Source organism: Arachis ipaensis, chromosome B10 (genome assembly GCF_000816755.2).
Source record: "Arachis ipaensis cultivar K30076 chromosome B10, Araip1.1, whole genome shotgun sequence".
Taxonomy (NCBI): domain Eukaryota; kingdom Viridiplantae; phylum Streptophyta; class Magnoliopsida; order Fabales; family Fabaceae; genus Arachis; species Arachis ipaensis.
In genome coordinates, this window is record NC_029794.2 from 57,810,538 (window position 1) to 57,829,519 (window position 18,982).

Consider the following 18,982-nt stretch of genomic DNA (forward strand, 5'->3'; position numbering starts at 1 on the left):
TATTCATGCATCCAAATTTCGAGTACAGTACATATGTATTGCTTTCACCATTTACTTTGGGGCATTTTGTCCCCTTTTATTATTTGCTCTTTTTCTTTTCTTTTTCTCTCTTTTTTTTTCTTTTTCTATTTTTCTTTTCTTAATAAATTAAATTTTTTTTTCTTTTCTTTTTCTTTTTCAAAGCATATGATTAAGGTATTGAATGCATGAACGTGTCCTAAACATTTCTTTCACATTTTCATAAAGAAGTTTAACATACTTAATTTCCAAAACCAAACGTTTCCAAACCCACTTTCTCCACACTTAAATCATGAACACTCTCACTAGTCTAAGCTAACCAAGAATTCAAATTAAGGACATTATTATTTTCCGCTTAGAGTTAATGATGTGCTAAAGTAAAGAATAAAAGGGGTAAAATAGGCTCAAATTGGTTTGCAAAGGATAATAATAGGTTAAGGCCATATGTGTATGTAAGCTTAGTGAAACAAAGGCCTCAATCATATAAGCGCATGCATACATCAAACAATAGAAATATAGAATTAAGCAAGACAAAGATCACAATTTTAGAGAAAACAATACACACCAAAAATAAAATATTGGTTGATAAAATGTAACAAATTCAAATAGGCTCAAAATCTCACAGGTTTTGTGTGTTCAAGCTCTAAACCATATTCCGGTATAATATTCCTTCAAACAAGTTTATCAAAAATTTTAAATCAATTTAGTGAAATGTTTAAAAAAGTTTCTTCAAAAATAAAATATTACTTCAACCAAGTAGTTAGTAAAATATGCACAAAATCAAACAAATATACAATCAAACATGCAAATGCAACAATGAACAAACAAAGGAAAATAAAACATTGGTGTTGAAAGAAAGGTAACTAACTAACCCACGGAAGTCGGTATCGACCTCCCCACACTTAAAGATTGCACCATCCTCGGTGCATGCTAAGATGTGCAAGTGGATGGGTGGCTCTAACTGACGCTTTTCTCCAAGGATTGTGCAGATGGACTTGTTTGTCTCCCCATTTAGAAGCTTTCCCCTTTTTCCTTTTTTCGGTGGCCAGCCTGAAAGAAGAGAAAAAGAAGAAAAGTAACCCAGAAACAAAGATAAAAAATAAATAAAATATGGGTGTTAATGCCAAATAATAAGGGTCTCAATTACATGGTAGCTACAACATGCAAGTGAGAAAATAGTAGAAGCAAATGGCATATCAATAGTGCAAAAGTTGCAACAATGGGGAAAAGGTAGTATAAATTCATGTCAATGCAAAAGGAACACAGGTATCATAAAAATTGGCATTTGACAAATAAATAATATTACCCAATAATGAAAAACAAGTCACTAAGCACCAAATTAATACCAGAAAAAAGACAACAGTTGAATAAGAACATTTAACACCATTGGAAAAATAATAGACTTAGAAAAGAAAATAAAAATATGCGTAAAATTAAAATGCAACAGATGAAAGTATGCAAATAAATTAAATAAAATAGAATGGAAGTGAAGAGGTATGAGAGGTTAAAGGGATGAAGAAGAAGAAAGTAAGAAAGGAGAAAGAAAGAAGGAGAAAAGAGAGAAGAAAGAAATAAGAATTTAGAAATGGGGCGCGACGCGTACGCGTGGGTGGTCTGAAAGCGAAATGATGCGCATGAATCAGGGACGCATACGCGTGGGTAATTTTGTGCCTCTAGCACAGTACCATCCCCAGACCATCACAACTCTCTGTTCAGTATGCTTTTACGCCGATTTTCATGCCCATGCGTACGCATGGGTTGAACTTTCTATAGGGAACGCGTACACGTGAGGTACGCGTACGCGTGGGGTGGCTTGTGCTTCATGCACCCCCTCCCGCGCATCTCTCGCACAACTCTCTGTCTAGTTGCGCAGGCACATACGACGCATGCGCGTCGTTGACGCTTGCGCGTCGACCCCATTTTTTTTAAATCTGAATGCAAAAATGCAGAATACAGATGACTATACAGAAATTATGAATGAACATGAATAAAAATAAAATAAAATAAAACTAAGAACAAAAAGGAAAGAATATACCATGGTGGGTTGTCTCCCACCTAGCACTTTTAGTTAGAGTCCTTAAGTTGGACATTTGGTGAGCTCCTTGTTATAGTGGCTTGTGTTTGAACTCATCCAGGAACCTCCACCAATGTTTGCAATTCCAATAGCCTCCAGGATCCCATACTAGGCACATAAAGCCTTCAAGCAAATCAAAGTAAGTGACATGACCCCAAGAGTGTTGATTGTTGGAATGAATTCTGGGGTTCCACACCTTGCTTTTGCACCCGTCTTCTTGTTGATCATCATTTCTCCATTTGGGTGGTGAGCAATCGGAATTCTCACGGAGATATCCAAACAAATTTCTAGACCCATTCAATTTAGAATTATACCAACCTTTGTACTTTAATTTGGAGCATGCAACCATATTGAACCTTGCATGACATTTCCTACCACTAACCATCTCCCTCTTACTCTTAAAGCCACAAAGAGCTCTAAGCTGGACAGCGGTCTCAAGCAAACCATATTCAAGTGGAAAGGTGAAGATAAAGGCTGAGGATTTTACCCACTTGAAGTTTGTATTGGGTGGTAATGGCGTTGGGAGAGGTGTTTCCAGTGGTCTTTCAAGCTCCACTTCCTTGTACTCCTCTGTGAATAGTTCCACTTCCTTACAAACCTCTTCAACTGCAACCTCATCTTGATCAAAGTCTTTAATTTCTTCCTCATTGCTCAAGTCATAAGTTGGAGGTTGGAAAACGTCTACCTCCACATCATCTTCATATTCACTTGGGGAAGATTCTTCTAGCTTAAAGAGTTCCATTTCGGATGCAGGTTCATCACCAGGAGAGCTTGATTCATGATCATCATTACTAAGGAAAATTGCTTTGTGATCTGTTCCGTCTAGTTCTTCATAAGGTACATGCTTTGGGGGTTGTGCACTATCCTCCTTAGCATCAGTTGCAAATTTCTTGGCAGGATTCTCTACAATTCTTGATTCCCATGGAGGTTCAGCGTCTCCTAAGTCTTCAACCAATTCATCTTCTTCGATAATTCCAGCTTTCTCTACTTGTTCTAGTACAGAGTCAAGCTCCTTACTGTTCACCGGAGCTTCTAGTGTCTCCTTCGTACTGGGGGCTAATCGATTTATTGCTTGCTCCAATTGATGAAGGGTTACATGAAATTTATCTACGGTTTCCTTAAGACAATCCTGTGATCCTTGGGTCGACGGATATGGACATGGTGCATATGAAAGTGGTGGTTCTTAGGAGTAATTGGATTGGAATTGGGATGGATAAGGGTTAGATTCATATGGGGGTGAATGGTTGTAGGTGGCTTGTGAGCATGGTGGTTCAAAGCTATGTTGAGGAGGTGATTCATTGGCATATGATGGGGCTTGCTGGTAACTTGATGAGCGGATATTTTATACGCTTTTTGGGGTTAATTTCATATAGTTTTTAGTGTGTTTTAGTTAGTTTTTAGTTTTTTTTTAGTAGTTTCTAGACAAAATTCATATTTCTGGACTCTACTATGAGTTTGTGTGTTTTTCTGTGATTTCAGGTATTTTCTGGCTAAAATTGAGGGAGCTGAGCAAAAATCTGATTCAGGCTGAAAAAAGGACTGCTGATGCTGTTGGATTCTGACCTCCCTGCACTCAAAATGGATTTTCTGGAGCTACAGAACTCCAAATGGCGCGCTTCCAATTGCGTTCGAAATTAGACATCCAGGGCTTTCCAGAAATATATAATAGTTCATACTTTGCTCAAGGATAGACGACGTAAACTGGCGTTCAACGCCAGTTTTATGCTGCTGTCTGGCGTCCAGCGCCAGAAACAAGTTACAAAGTGGAGTTCAACGCCAGAAAAGGATCCAAAGCTGGCGTTGAATGCCCAAAACAGCCCTATGCACGTGATTAGCTTAAGTCTCATCCCCAGCACACACCAAGTGGGCCCCAGAAGTGGATTTCTGCACCATCCATCATAGTTTACTCATTTACTGTAAACCTAGTTTACTAGTCTAGTATTTAAACAACTTTTAGAGACTTGTTTTGTATCTCATGACATTTTAGATCTGAACTTTGTACCTTTTGACAGCATGAGTCTCTAAACTCCATTGTTGGGGGTGAGGAGCTCTGCTGTGTCTCGATGAATTAATGCAAGTATTTCTGTTTTCCATTCAAACATGCGTGTTCCTATCTAAGATATCCATTCGCACTTCAATATGAATGTGATGAACGTGACAATCATCATCATTCCTCCACGAACGCGTTCCTGACAACCACTTACGTTCCACCATAGAATGAATGAATATCTCTTAGATCTCTTAATCGGAATCTTCGTGGTATAAGCTAGATTGATGGCAGCATTCAAGAGAATCCGGAAAGTCTAAACCTTGTCTGTGGTATTCCGAGTAGGATTCAGGGATTGAATGACTGTGACGAGCTTCAAACTCACGAGTGTTGGGCGTAGTGACAGACGCAAAAGGATAGTAAATCCTATTCCGGTACGACTGAGAACCTGCAGATGATTAGCCGTGCGGTGACAGCGCACCTGGACCCTTTTCATTGGAAGGATGGATGGTAGCCATTGACAATGGTGATCCCCCAACACACAGCTTGCCATAGGAGGACGTGCATGCGTGAATCAGAAAACAGAGGAAAGCATAATTTCAGAAGACAAAGCATCTCCAAAATTCCAACATACTCTCCATCAGTGCATACAAGTATAATTTGTGTTCTGCCCTTTTATTCTTTCCAATCAAATTTGATAAGTGAATTGTTTTATTGTTTTCCTGACTAAGAGTTACAGGATAACCATAGATTGCTTCAAGCCAACAATCTCCGTGGGATCGACCCTTACTCACGTAAGGTATTACTTGGACGACCCAGTGCACTTGATGGTTAGTGGTACGAGTTGTAAAAAGTGTGATTTACAATTCGTGCACCAAGTTTTTGGCGCTGTTGCCGGGGATTGTTTGAGTTTGAACAACTGACGGTGAATCTTGTTGCTTAGATTAGGAAATTTTTGTCTTTTGGGTCAGAGTCTTTTATTTTCTTTTCAAAAATTTTTCAAAAATAATTTTTCTATTAAATCCCGTGCCAAACTTTAAGTTTGGTGTTTTCTGGTTGGTTTTCCTTTGTTTTTCAAAAATTTTATTTTGGTTTTCTAAAAATTTTAAGTTTGGTGTTCTTCTTCATGTTCTTGTGTTCTTGTGAGTCTTCAAAGTATTCTTGAGTTTTCCTTGCGTCTTGGTCTTAAAATTTTTAAAGTTTGGTGTTCCTTGGTGTTTTCCCTCCAGAATTTTCGAAAACAAGGAGCATTAGATCTAAAAAATTTTTAAATCTTGGGCTATCTTATTGTTTCTCTCTTTCTTATTTAAATTCAAAAATATCTTTTCTCTCTATTTTTAAAACAAATTTTCGAAAATTATTTTTAAAATTCAGATTTTTTTTCTGGTGGATCTATCCACATGAGAAAGACAATTGAAGAAGCTCAGGAGCTCATTGATACAGTTGCTAGAAATCAGCATCTGTACCTAAGCAGTGACTCTTCCATGAAAGAAGAGGCTAAAACAGTAACTGCTGAACTCAGTCCTGCAGAGCAAGCTGCTGAATTCAATTAGCAATTGGATTTTCTAACAAAGCAGTTGGCTGAATTCAAGGATAAACTACAAGAGACAAGGATGGCTAATATAAACATGGAAGTACAATTAAAGCAAACAAAGCAGCAGCTATCAAAACAAATAACAGAAAAATGCCAAGCAGTTCAATTAAGAAGTGGGAAAGCACTAAATACCCCACTTCAAAGCAGCAGGAAACCAAGAAATGAGCAAACCACCCAAAATCCATCTGAGGACAGTAAGAGCCCAGGGAAAAATAATTCTGGCGTTAAAACGCCAGGAGTTGGGTGGAAGGCTGGCGCTGAACGCCCAGACCATGCTCAGGACTGGCGTTCAATGCCAGAAACAAGCAAGGATCTGGCGTTGAACGCCCAAAAGAAGCACAGTTCTGGCGTTCAAATGTCAGGAACAGATGAGGAGCTGGCGTCTAACGTCACTCCAGCTTCTAACTCTGGCAGTGAGGGATCAGACACACACAAGTGCTGATAACAACCCATCTAAAAAGGCTTCTTCAACTACTTCTGTAGGAAATAAACTTACAGCAACTAAGGTTGAGGAATATAAAGCCAAGATACCTTATCCTCAAAAACTCCGCCAAGAGGAGCAGGATAAGCAATTCGCTCGCTTTGCAGATTATCTCAGGACTCTTGAAATAAAGATTCCATTTGCAGAGGCACTTGAGCAAATACCTTCTTATGCCAAGTTCATGAAAGAGATCTTTTGTCATAAGAAGGATTGGAGAGAAACTGAAAGAGTTCTTCTCACTGAAGAATGCAGTGCAGTCATTCTGAAAAGCTTTCCTGAAAAGCTTAAAGACCCTGGGAGTTTTCTGATACCATGCACATTAGAAGGTAATTGCACCAAGACAGCTTTATGTGATCTTGGGGCAAGCATCAACCTAATACCTGCATACACTATCAGAAAGCTTGGTTTAACTGAAGAAGTTAAACCAACCCAGATATGTCTCCAACTTACTGATGGCTCCATTAAATACCCATCAGGCGTGATTGAAGACATCATTGTCAGAGTTAGGCCATTCGCCTTTCCCACTGACTTTGTAGTGCTGGAAATGGAGGAGCACAAGAGTGCCACTCTCATTCTAGGAAGACCCTTCCTAGCAACTGGACGAACTCTCATTGATGTCTAACAGGGGGAAATAACCCTGAGAGTCAATGATGATGAGTTTAAGTTGAATGCTGTCAAAGCCATGCAGCATCCAGACACATCAAAAGACTGCATGAAAGTTGATCTTATTGACTCTTTGGTAGAAGAGATCAACATGGATGTGAGTCTCGAATCAGAGTTGGAAGACATCTTTAAAGATGTTCAGCCTGATTTGGAGGATTCAGAGGAAATGAAAGAGCCTCTGAAATTTCCTCTGGAAGAGGAAAAACCTCCTAAACCCGAGCTCAAACCATTACCACCATCCCTGAAATATGCATTTCTGGGAGAAGGTGACACTTTTCCAGTGATCATAAGCTCTGCTTTAAATCCACAGGAAGAGGAAGCACTTATTCAAGTGCTAAGGACACACAAGACAGCTCTTGGGTGGTCCATTGGTGACCTTAAGGGCATAAGCCCAGCTAGATGCATGCACAAAATCTTATTGGAGGATAATGCTAAACCAGTGGTTCAACCACAGAGGCGGCTAAATCCAGCCATGAAGGAAGTGGTGCAGAAAGAGGTCACCAAATTTCTGGAAGCTGGGATCATCTACCCTATTTCTGATAGCCCCTGGGTGAGCCCTGTTCAAGTTGTCCCCAAAAAGGGGAGCATGACAGTGGTTCATAATGAAAAGAATGAACTGGTTCCTACAAGAACAGTTACAGGGTGGCACATGTGTATTGACTACAGAAGGCTCAATACAGTCACCAGAAAGGATCATTTTCCTTTACCGTTCATAGACCAGATGCTAGAAAGACTGGCAGGTCATGATTATTATTGCTTTTTAGATGGCTACTCAGGCTATAACCAGATTGCAGTAGATCCCCAGGATCAAGAGAAAACAGCATTCACATGTCCATCTGGAGTGTTTGCTTATAGAAGGATGCCATTTGGGCTGTGTAATGCGCCTGCAACCTTCCAGAGATGCATGCTCTCTATTTTCTCTGATATGGTGGAAAATTTTCTGGAAGTCTTCATGGATGACTTCTCAGTATATGGAGACTCATTCAGCTCCTGTCTTGATCACCTGAAACTAGTTCTGAAAAGATGCCAAGAGACCAACCTGGTTTTAAATTGGGAAAAATGTCACTTTATGGTGACTGAAGGGATTGTCCTTGGCCATAAAATTTCAAACAAGGGAATAGAGGTGGATCAAGCAAAAATAGAGGTGATTGAAAAATTACCACCACCTGCCAATGTTAAGGCAATCAGAAGCTTTCTGGGGCATGCAGGATTCTATAGGAGGTTTATAAAGGATTTTTCAAAAATCACAAAACCTCTGAGCAATCTGCTAGCTGTTGACACGCCATTTGTGTTTGACACAAAGTGTCTGCAGGCATTTGAAACGCTGAAAGCCAAGTTGGTCACAGCACCAGTTATTTCTACACCAGACTGGCCATTACCATTTGAGCTAATGTGTGATGCCAGTGATCAGGCCATTGGTGCAGTACTGGGACAGAGGCATGACAAGCTTTTGCATGTAATTTATTATGCTAGCCGCGTTTTAAATGATTCCCAGAAAAATTACACAACCACAGAAAAAGAATTGCTTGCAGTGGTTTATGCCATTGACAAGTTTAGATCATACTTAGTAGGATCAAAGGTGATTGTGTATACTGACCATGCTGCTCTTAAATATCTACTCACAAAGCAGGATTCAAAACCCAGGCTCATAAGATGGGTGTTGCTTCTACAAGAGTTTGATATAGAAATAAGAGACAGAAAAGGGACAGAAAACCAAGTGGCTGATCATCTGTCCCAGATAGAGCCAGTAGAAGGGACGTCCCTCCCCTCTCTTGAGATCTCTGAGACCTTTCCGGATGAGCATTTATTTGCCATTCAGGAAGCACCATGGTTTGCAGATATTGCGAACTATAAAGCTGCAAGGTTCATACCCAAAGAGTACAACAGGCAACAAAAGAAAAAACTAATTACTGATGCAAAGTACTACTTGTGGGATGAACCCTATCTCTTTAAGAGATGTGCAGACAGAATAATCCGGAGATGTGTGCCTCGAGAAGAAGCACAGAGGATCCTATGACATTGCCATGGATCACAATATGGAGGCCATTTCGGAGGTGAGCGGACAGCCACCAAGGTCCTCCAATGTGGTTTCTATTGGCCCACTCTCTATAGAGATTCCAGAGAGTTTGTACGTAACTGTGACAGTTACCAAAGAGCTGGTAATCTGCCCCATGGTTACGCCATGCCTCAACAAGGAATCTTGGAGATTGAGTTGTTCGACGTATGGGGAATTGACTTCATGGGACCTTTCCCACCATCATACTCAAACACTTACATTCTGGTGGCAGTTGACTACGTATCATAATGGGTAGAGCCGTTGCCACACCCACCAATGATACTAAAACAGTGCTGAAGTTCCTCCAGAAATATCTCTTCAGCAGGTTTGGGGTCCCTAGAGTACTAATCAGTGATGGGGGCACTCACTTCTGCAACAAACAACTTTACTCTGCCATGGTCCGGTATGGGATTCGCCATAAGGTGGCGACTCCATATCATCCACAGACTAATGGGCAAGCTGAAGTCTCTAACAGAGAGCTAAAAAGAATCCTAGAACAGACTGTAAGTACCCGTATAAAGGATTGGGCAAGAAGCTTGGATGATGCTCTGTGGGCATACAGAACAGCATTCAAGACTCCTATAGGGACCTCTCCATACCAACTTGTGTATGGTAAGGCATGTCACCTGCCCGTGGAACTGGAACATAAAGCCTGCTGGGCAACCAGATTCCTAAACTTTGATGCCAAATTAGCTGGAGAAAAAAGATTGCTCCAGCTAAATGAGCTAGAGGAATTCAGATTCACTGCTTTCGAAAATGCCAAGCTTTATAAAGAAAAATAAAAAAAGTGGCATGACAGAAAGTTGTCATCTAGAATCTTTGAACCAGGACAAAAAGTCCTGTTATTTAACTCTAGGCTCAGGCTATTCCCCAGAAAACTGAAGTCCCGGTGGAGGGGACCATATGTGATTACAAGTGTATCACCATATGGTTATGTGGAGCTTCAAGATATTGATTCTGATAAGAAGTTCATTGTTAATGGACAGAGAATCAAGCACTATCTTGAAGGCAATGTTGAGCAAGAGTGCTCAAGGCTGAAGCTAGATTAAAAGCTCAGCAAGGTCCAGCTAAAGACAATAAAGAAGCGCTTGCTGGGAGGCAACCCAGCCATGGGGCATCACTTCCTTTAAGCATTTTGCCCTATTCTTGATTTTATTTGTTTATATAAAGTTCACTGATACTAAGGTAAAGAGTCAATTGTATAAGTTCACAGGACTACAGAAGGATTCTGCACACAAAACAGAGAAAAAGAGCTCACTGGCAAGAAAACGCCAGTAAAAGTCTGTGTTGGGCATTCAACGCCCAAAAGAAGCATCCACTGGGCGTTGAACGCCAGTAAGGATAGCCATCTGGGCGTTAAACGCCAGAAAGAAGCATCTTCTGGGCGTTGAATGCCAGAAAGAAGCAACAGCTGGGCGTTGAACGCCCAGGAGAGGCAGCATTTGGGCGTTGAACGCCCAAAACATGCAGCGTTTGGGCGTTCAAACGCCAGGATGGTGGGGAGGAGGTGAATTCATTTTTACTTCATATTTTTTATTCTAAATTTAATTTTCATGTTTCAATTCATGATTTCTTGCATAAACATGTTAAAAACCCTGATTTCTAAAATCCCTAATTTCTAAAAACCCTATTTTAAAAATATCAAATGTATCTTAATCCATAAGCACAAATCCTTTTTTTCAACCCAATTCAACTCTTTTTCAAAATTTTCAAAACAAATCTATCTCTTTTCATTCAAAAATCTTTTCAACTAATCAATATCTTTTTCAAATCTCCATATTATCTTTTTCAAAATTCCAAATCTATCTTTTTCAAATATCTTTCATATCTCTTCAATTTTAAATTATATATTTTCTTATCATACTTAAAATTTTCTTAAAAATCATATCTTCTATCTTATCTTCCTCCCTATTTTCGAAAACCCACCCCCCTCTCCCTTTAAATATGGGTTCGGCCTCCCTCCCCTCCCATCCACCATTGCACCTAGCTCTCCTTCTCTCCCTCTCCTTTCTTTTCTTTTTGCTTGAGGACTGATGACAAGTCATCTTAGCCTAGTTTTACTAGCCTTTTTCTTTTGTTTTCAATTGAATTATGCACTTTCTTGAGCCATAAGCAAGCCAATTGGGTAGATTTTCATGTTTCCTTTGATTTAATCAACCATGTATGAATTCATGCTATTTCATGAGGTTTTATGATATAATTGTCATATATTATAAAAGAATGAATATCTCATGATTTTGAGCATAGCTTTAATGTGTTTGGTTGATTAATGATAGGTGAAGAAAGCTTGGAGAAAGGTTGATGCAATGGCTAGGAGGAATGACTTGAGTCTTGGATAAATTATGAACCAGGAAGCAAAAGCTGGAGCAAAAGTTAGACCCCTAACTTTTTGGCTAACTTTTGGCATGAAAAACACCCCCTGGATGCACCAAAAGTTTGCGCCAACGTTAGCCCCTAACTTTTTGGCTAACGTTGGCGCTTGAAAAACTCCCTGGGCTAGCAAAAGTTTGCGCCAACGTTAGCCCCTAACTTTCTGGCTAACGTTGGCGCCATGAAGAACCAAGGGGAGGCCAACGTTGGAGCAAAAGTTAGACCCCTAACTTTTGCCCCAACGTTGGTATCAGCAAAACAAGGGTGCTGATGTGAAAAGTTGGAGCAAAAGTTAGACCCTAACTTTTACTCCAACTTTCACTCAAGCTTTCATGATTCCAACCCGGTTCAATTCGGTTCTTCTCTAAACTCCAAGAGCAATCAACCAAGGCCTCTCTCAACCCAATTCCACCAAGAGCAAAAGCCCAATTGAAGGCTTGAAGACCATTTGAAGAAAGTGTATAAATAGATTAGCATTTAAGTTTTGAAGGGAGCTTCGCTTTTAGTTTTGCAGAAGAATTTTCTTTTCGGTTTTGGCTTGGAGCTCACTTTTATTTTTCTTAGCATTGTTGTTTTAATTCAAGAGAATTTGGGAGGAGAATTGATCTCTCTTCTTCCTTGTTCTTGCCCAGCACTCTTTACTTTTCTTGTCTTGGATTTTGGGTGGAGAGTTGAAGAAATTCTGTTTCAATCTCACCTTGGGATCTTGTTTAATTTTCTGCTTAATTAAATTTCAGTTTCGGTTAATTGTTCTTCATCTACTTTCTTTGCAATTTACAATTTCCTTTGCAATTGTTCTTGTTGGATCTAGGAAGGCATTGAGATCTAGACTTGGTTTTCTAGTCTCGTGGGTCCTGAGATCCGGATTTCCCATTTCCCATTCCCTGTTTACTGTTTTCATGCTCATTTACAATTCTGTTTCTAGATCTGATTCAATCCAAGTGTTCGTTTATTCCTCTGCTTGTTGAAATTTTACATTTCCTTGTTTAATTTCTGCAAATCCAACTCCCCATTCCCTTTACAATTCAAGCCATTTACATTTCTTGCACTTTAAGATTTTGCAATTTACATTTCTTGCGTTCTAAGTTTCTGCCATTTAATTTCTTGCTCTTTAAGATTCAGCACTTTAAATTTCAGTTCTCTTTAATTTCATGCAATTCACCCATTTCCTTTACTTTCTATGCAATTTAAATTCTGCAAATCACAAATCTCTCAACCAAATCTTGATTCGCTTGACTAAATCACCCACTAAACTAAAATTGCTCAATCCTTCAATCCCTGTGGGATCGACCTCATTCCCGTGAGTTATTATTACTTGATGCGACCCGGTGCACTTGCCGGTTAGATTTGGGTGTTTTGGAGAAATTCGTTTCTCTGCGAAAATATCCCATCAAGGACAAGCAAACCTCTAAGTTTGGTGTGCTTATCCGTGATCACTAAGATCATGGCTCCTAAAGGAAAACAACCCACTCCAAGAGGCAAGAAAGAAAGCGTTCCAAAACCACTTTGGAATCAAGGGAAGTTCTTAACTAAAGAACATTCAGACCATTATTACAAAATAATGGGTCTAAGATCAGTGATCCCGGAAGTTAGATTCGATCTGAAAGAAGACGAATATCCGGAGATCCAGGAGCAAATTTGAATCAGGAACTGGGAGGTCCTAGCTAATCCTGAAACGAAAGTGGGAAGGAATATAGTCCAGGAGTTCTATGCTAATATGTGGCATACAGACAGGCAAAGACTATCTGGATCTGCTATCTATGACTATCGGACCTTGGTCAGAGGAAAGATTCACCCTAACCACCCTAACAAGATCAGGGAGATCTTAAAGCTACCTCAGCTGAAAGATGATCCAGACTCCTTCAATAGGAGAATGATGAGAACATACAAGGGCCTGGATAAGATTCTAGAGGATATATGCATCCTTGGAGCCAAGTGGACCACCAGCACGAAGGGTGTCCCAATTCAACTCAAAAGAGAAGATCTCAAACCAGTCGCCAGAGGATGGCTGGACTTCATTGGGCATTCTCTGCTGCCCACAAGCAACCGTTCTGAAGTCACTATTAGAAGAGCAGTGATGATCCATTGCATCATGATGGGAAAAGAAGTGGAAAGTTTTACCTTAGGAGTCATATAGTAGTAATTAGTATCTATATTTTTTATTTTATCCCCAATTAAGCTATAATTTAATTTTATCATCATCACTAAACATGAATAAAATAGAAGAATTTCTTTAGAATAAGAGGCAATATTTTTTGAGTTTTTAATAAGATAAATTCTAATTATTTACATGTGGTGGCAATGCTTTCTGTCTTCTAAATGAATGCTTGAACAGTGCATATGTCTTTTAAATTTGATGTTTAAGACTGTTAAATATGTTGGCTCTTGAAAGAATGATGAACATGAGACATGTTATTGATAATCTAAAAAATCATAAAAATGATTCTTGAAGCAAGAAAAAGCAGTGAATACAAAAGCTTGCAAAAAAAATAGAGAAAGAAAAAGAAAAAGCAAGCAGAAAGAGCCAATAGCCCTTAAAACCAAAAGGCAAGGGTAATAAAAAGGAGCCCAAGGCTTTGAGCATCAGTGGATAGGAGGGCCTAAAGGAATAAAATCCTGGCCTAAGCGGCTAAACCAAGCTGTCCCTAACCATGTGCTTGTGGCGTGAAGGTGTCAAGTGAAAACTTGAGACTGAGCGGTTAAAGTCAAGGTCCAAAGCAAAAGAAGAGTGTGCTTAAGAACCCTGGACACCTCTAATTGGGGACTTTAGCAAAGCTGAGTCACAATCTGAAAAGGTTCACCCAATTATGTGTCTGTGGCATTTATGTATCCGGTGGTAATACTGGAAAACAAAGTACTTAGGGCCACGGCCAAGACTCATAAAGTAGCTGTGTTCAAGAGTCAACATACTGAACTAGGAGAATCAATATCACTATTTGAATTCTGAGTTCCTATAGATGCCAATCACTCTGAGCTTCAATGGATAAAGTAAGATGTCAAAACTGTTCAGAAGCAAAAAGCTACTAGTCCCACTCATCTAATTAGAATCTGAGCTTCACTCAAAAACTCTGAGATATTATTGCTTCTTAAATTATTTGTATTCTATTTTATTTATCTAGTTGCTTGAGGACAAGCAACAATTTAAGTTTGGTGTTGTGATGAGCGGATATTTTATACGCTTTTTGGGGTTAATTTCATATAGTTTTTAGTGTGTTTTAGTTAGTTTTTAGTTTGTTTTTAGTAGTTTCTAGGCAAAATTCATATTTCTGGACTTTACTATGAGTTTGTGTGTTTTTCTGTGATTTCAGGTATTTTCTGGCTGAAATTGAGGGAGCTGAGCAAAAATCTAATTCAGGCTGAAAAAGGACTGCTGATGCTATTGGATTCTAACCTCCCTGCACTCAAAATGAATTTTCTGGAGCTAAAGAACTCCAAATTGCGCGCTTCCAATTGCGTTGAAAAGTATACATCCAGAGCTTTCCAGAACTATATAATAGTCCATACTTTGCTCAAGGATAGACGACGTAAACTGGCGTTCAACGTCAGTTCCATGCTGCTGTCTAGCGTCCAGCGCCAGAAACAAGTTACAAAGTGGAGTTCAACGCCAGAAAAGGATCCAAAGCTGGCGTTGAACGCCCAAAACAGCCCTATGCACGTGATTAGCTTAAGTCTTAGCCCCAGCACACACCAAGTGGGCCCCAGAAGTGGATTTCTGCACCATCCATCATAGTTTACTCATTTACTATAAACCTAGTTTACTAGTCTAGTATTTAAACAACTTTTAGAGACTTGTTTTGTATCTCATGACATTTTAGATCTGAACCTTGTACCTTTTGACGGTATGAGTTTCTAAACTCCATTGTTGGGGGTGAGGAGCTCTGCTGTGTCTCGATGAATTAATGCAAGTATTTCTGTTTTCCATTCAAACATGCGTGTTCCTATCTAAGATATCCATTCGAACTTCAATATGAATGTGATGAACGTGAAAATCATCATCATTCCTCCACGAACGCGTTCCTGACAACCACTTACGTTCCATCATAGAATGAATGAATATCTCTTAGATCTCTTAATCGGAATCTTCGTGGTATAAGCTAGATTGATGGCAGCATTCAAGAGAATCCGGAAAGTCTAAACCTTGTCTGTGGTATTCCGAGTAGGATTCAGGGATTGAATGACTGTGACGAGCTTCAAACTCGTGAGTGCTGGGCGTAGTGACAGACGCAAAAGGATAGTAAATCCTATTCCGGTACGACTGAGAACCTGCAGATGATTAGCCGTGCGGTGACAGCGCACCTGGACCCTTTTCACTGGAAGGATGGATGGTAGCCATTGACAACGGTGATCCCCCAACACACAACTTGCCATAGGAGGACGTGCATGCATGAATCAAAAAACAGAGGAAAGCAGAATTTCAGAAGACAAAGCATCCCCAAAACTCCAACATACTCTCCATCAGTGCATACAAGTATAATTTGTGTTCTGCCCTTTTATTCTTTGCAATCAAATTTGATAAGTGAATTGTTTTATTGTTTTCCTGACTAAGAGTTACAGGATAACCATAGATTGCTTCAAGCCAACAATCTCCGTGGGATCGACCCTTACTCACGTAAGGTATTACTTGGACGACCCAGTGCACTTGCTGGTTAGTGGTACGAGTTGTAAAAAGTGTGATTTACAATTCGTGCACCATAACTGCAAGGGGTCCACCATATCTATCATCTTGGTACGCACCTCAGAATGGCTCTTGACCATAGTAATTTGATGGAGGTGGTTTGTCACGAAAGGGTCAACCATAACTATTGTCTTGGCATGCATTGTAGAATGGTCGTTGTCTAGGGTATCTTGGAAGGTGTTGTTGCCGAAAGGGTTGATCAGATCCTCATGGCTCTTTCCATCTGCGATTGGTTCGACCTTGATGCATGTTCCCATTATAGCTTCCATTCCTTACAACAACATTAGAACCAAACTCAAAGCGACGGGGGTGAGAACTCATAGTAGCTAATAAAAATTAAAAACAAAAATAAAAAAGAAATAAAGAAGCAAAATAAAATATTTGTAATAACCAATAATAAGGCACACGTTTGCAATTCCCCAGCAACGGCGCCATTTTGACGAACGGACTTCTTCCGGTAAAGAATTTTATAAAAATAATCGCGTTGTAAGTATAGTCTTTAAACCAACAGAGAATCCTTTCGTGCAAAAGTTTTGGTTGTCACAATTAACAAAACCCAATAAAATTTATAACCGAAGTATTTAAACCTCGGGTCATCTCTCAAAGAATTGCAGGGAAGTATGATTTATTATTGGTTATGGAAAAAGGTATATTTTTGGGTTTTTGAAATAGGAAACAAGAAAATAAATTAACAATAAAGTAAATTAATAATCATAAAAACCATTGCAAGGTATGAGAACTGGAAATCCCATCCTAGTTATCTTTATCAGGTGTGATGAGAATTGTTTATTGCTCCCACTTAGTTAACCCTTACTAAATAAAGAAAAGTCAAGTGGACTAATTAATTTGATTCCTCAAGTCCTAGTCAACTCCTGTGGAAAGACTAGCTTTAGAGGGATCCAAATCAATCAGCAAATTCCAATTTTCAATCAACAGCTGAGTTTGATAACTCAAGTGTCACCAATTACTCAACCCAAGCAAAGGGAGAAAAATCTAAATTATTTATATCATAAATAGAAGAAAGTAATCATAAATCTGAAATACCTCAAATTGCATTAAATAAAGAAATCAAATCTAACATGCAGAGTTCATAAATCAAATTGAGAAAATAAATAAACTAAAGCTATAGAATAAATAAAAGTAGAAGAGAACATAAATTAAAGGAACATTGAACCTGGAATTGAGAAGAAACAATCCTAAACCTAAGAGAAATCCTAAATCCTAAAATCTAAGAGAGAGGAGAGAGCCTCTCTCTCTAGAAAACTACATCTAAAACCTAAAATTATGTATATGAAAGTTGTATGTATGAATGAATGGATTCCCCCACTTTATAGCCTCTAATCTATGTTTTCTGGGGCAAAAACTGGGTCAGAAACAGTCCAGAAATTGCCCCTAGTGATTTTTGATACGTATAGGTAGATCGCTGCAAAATCACACGTGAGCGTCGTCCACGCGTGAGCGTGGATTGGATTTTTGCTAGGTTACGCGTGCACGTGATCCACATTTGTGCGTCACCTATCTTCGAGGTAGATATGGAAAATTATATATTGTTGCGCAGCCCCGGATGTTAGCTTTCCAACGCAACTAGAACCGCATCATTTGGACGTATGTAGCTCAAGTTATGGTCGATTTAGTACGAAGAGGACAGGCTGGACAACTTAGCAACTCCTTCAACTTCTTGTATTCCTTCAACTTTTGCATGCTTCCTTTCCATCCTCTAAATCATTCCTGCCCTATAATCTCTGAAATCACTTAACACACATATCAAGGCATCGAATGGTAATAAGAGAGGATTATTAATTAGTAAAATTTAAGAGCAACGAAACATGTTTTCAACCATAGCACAAAATCAGAAAGGAAAACATAAAATATGCGAATTGTATGAATAAGTGTGAGAATAATGGATAAAATCCACTAGATTAAGCACAGGATAAACCCTAAAATTGGGGTTTATCAAGCACCAAAGAAACAATAATAGAGCCACTAAGATCAAAGGTCCCAACTTTTTCATCTCAAGAAAATAATAGAGATGGTGATGGCGGTAGTGGTGATGGTGATAGTGATGGAGACGGTGATGGTGGTAGTTGGAAATGAGAGTGGTGGTAGGGTTTGAAATTGGAAAAGTGATAGTGTAGAGTAAAATTAGAAGTTAGAGTTAGGTTATATTATATTATGGTAATTTGGGAATTTTATTTACTTTTTTAGAGTTTGGATAATTTTGTCTGCAAAAGTTCACCTTTCATGGTTAGAAATGGCTATTTACTTATATTTTTAGTATAAACTTTCCAAACTTATTTCTTAAAACTTTTCAAACACGTAGTCAAAATAGAAAATTTATAAAAGGTGAGTCGGCATTGAAGTCGTTGTTTCGGTAATACCTTAGTACTTCCCCGAATTTATGCATGAATTCAAGAAAGTTGGTTTTACTATCAACATAGTTTTTCAATAATGAATGAATTCTTTTGTACTGTGATGTAGTTCTTATATGACCAAAAAATTATTCCTTTAAATATGCAGTATCCCACTTTATTTTGTCAGTATAAATGCCTTGGACCCATTTATTGTTAGCAAGTCCATATTTCGATATGACCTTATTCTATCTCTCTTCAAATACTTCTGAAATAAATTGTCCATACAATAATACATAGTTGTTAGAACCAAACTGGTGATCAAACCGGTCATGTTATTGATTTACTGATTTATTGGTTTAACCGGTGAGTCATTGGTTGAACCGATTGACTCGGTCTTACGTAAATAAAAAATATAAAATAGTCAAAAACTTAAAATTAAAATTTAAAATATATATCTTCAGTAATATTTTAAAAATAATCAAGTTATTCTAAAACAATATGGAATAGAAATAATATAAAAATAGCAGCTATTTTATACAAAAAATCAGTAATTTGTGATTGGTTCATCGGTATAATTAAATAATTATATAAAATTTTATTATTTTTTCTCTATCATAATATTTTTATTTTATTTTTATATTAAAATAATTATTATTTTCAAATTTTAATAATTTATTAATTAGTTTATACTTATTATATTATTACACACTATA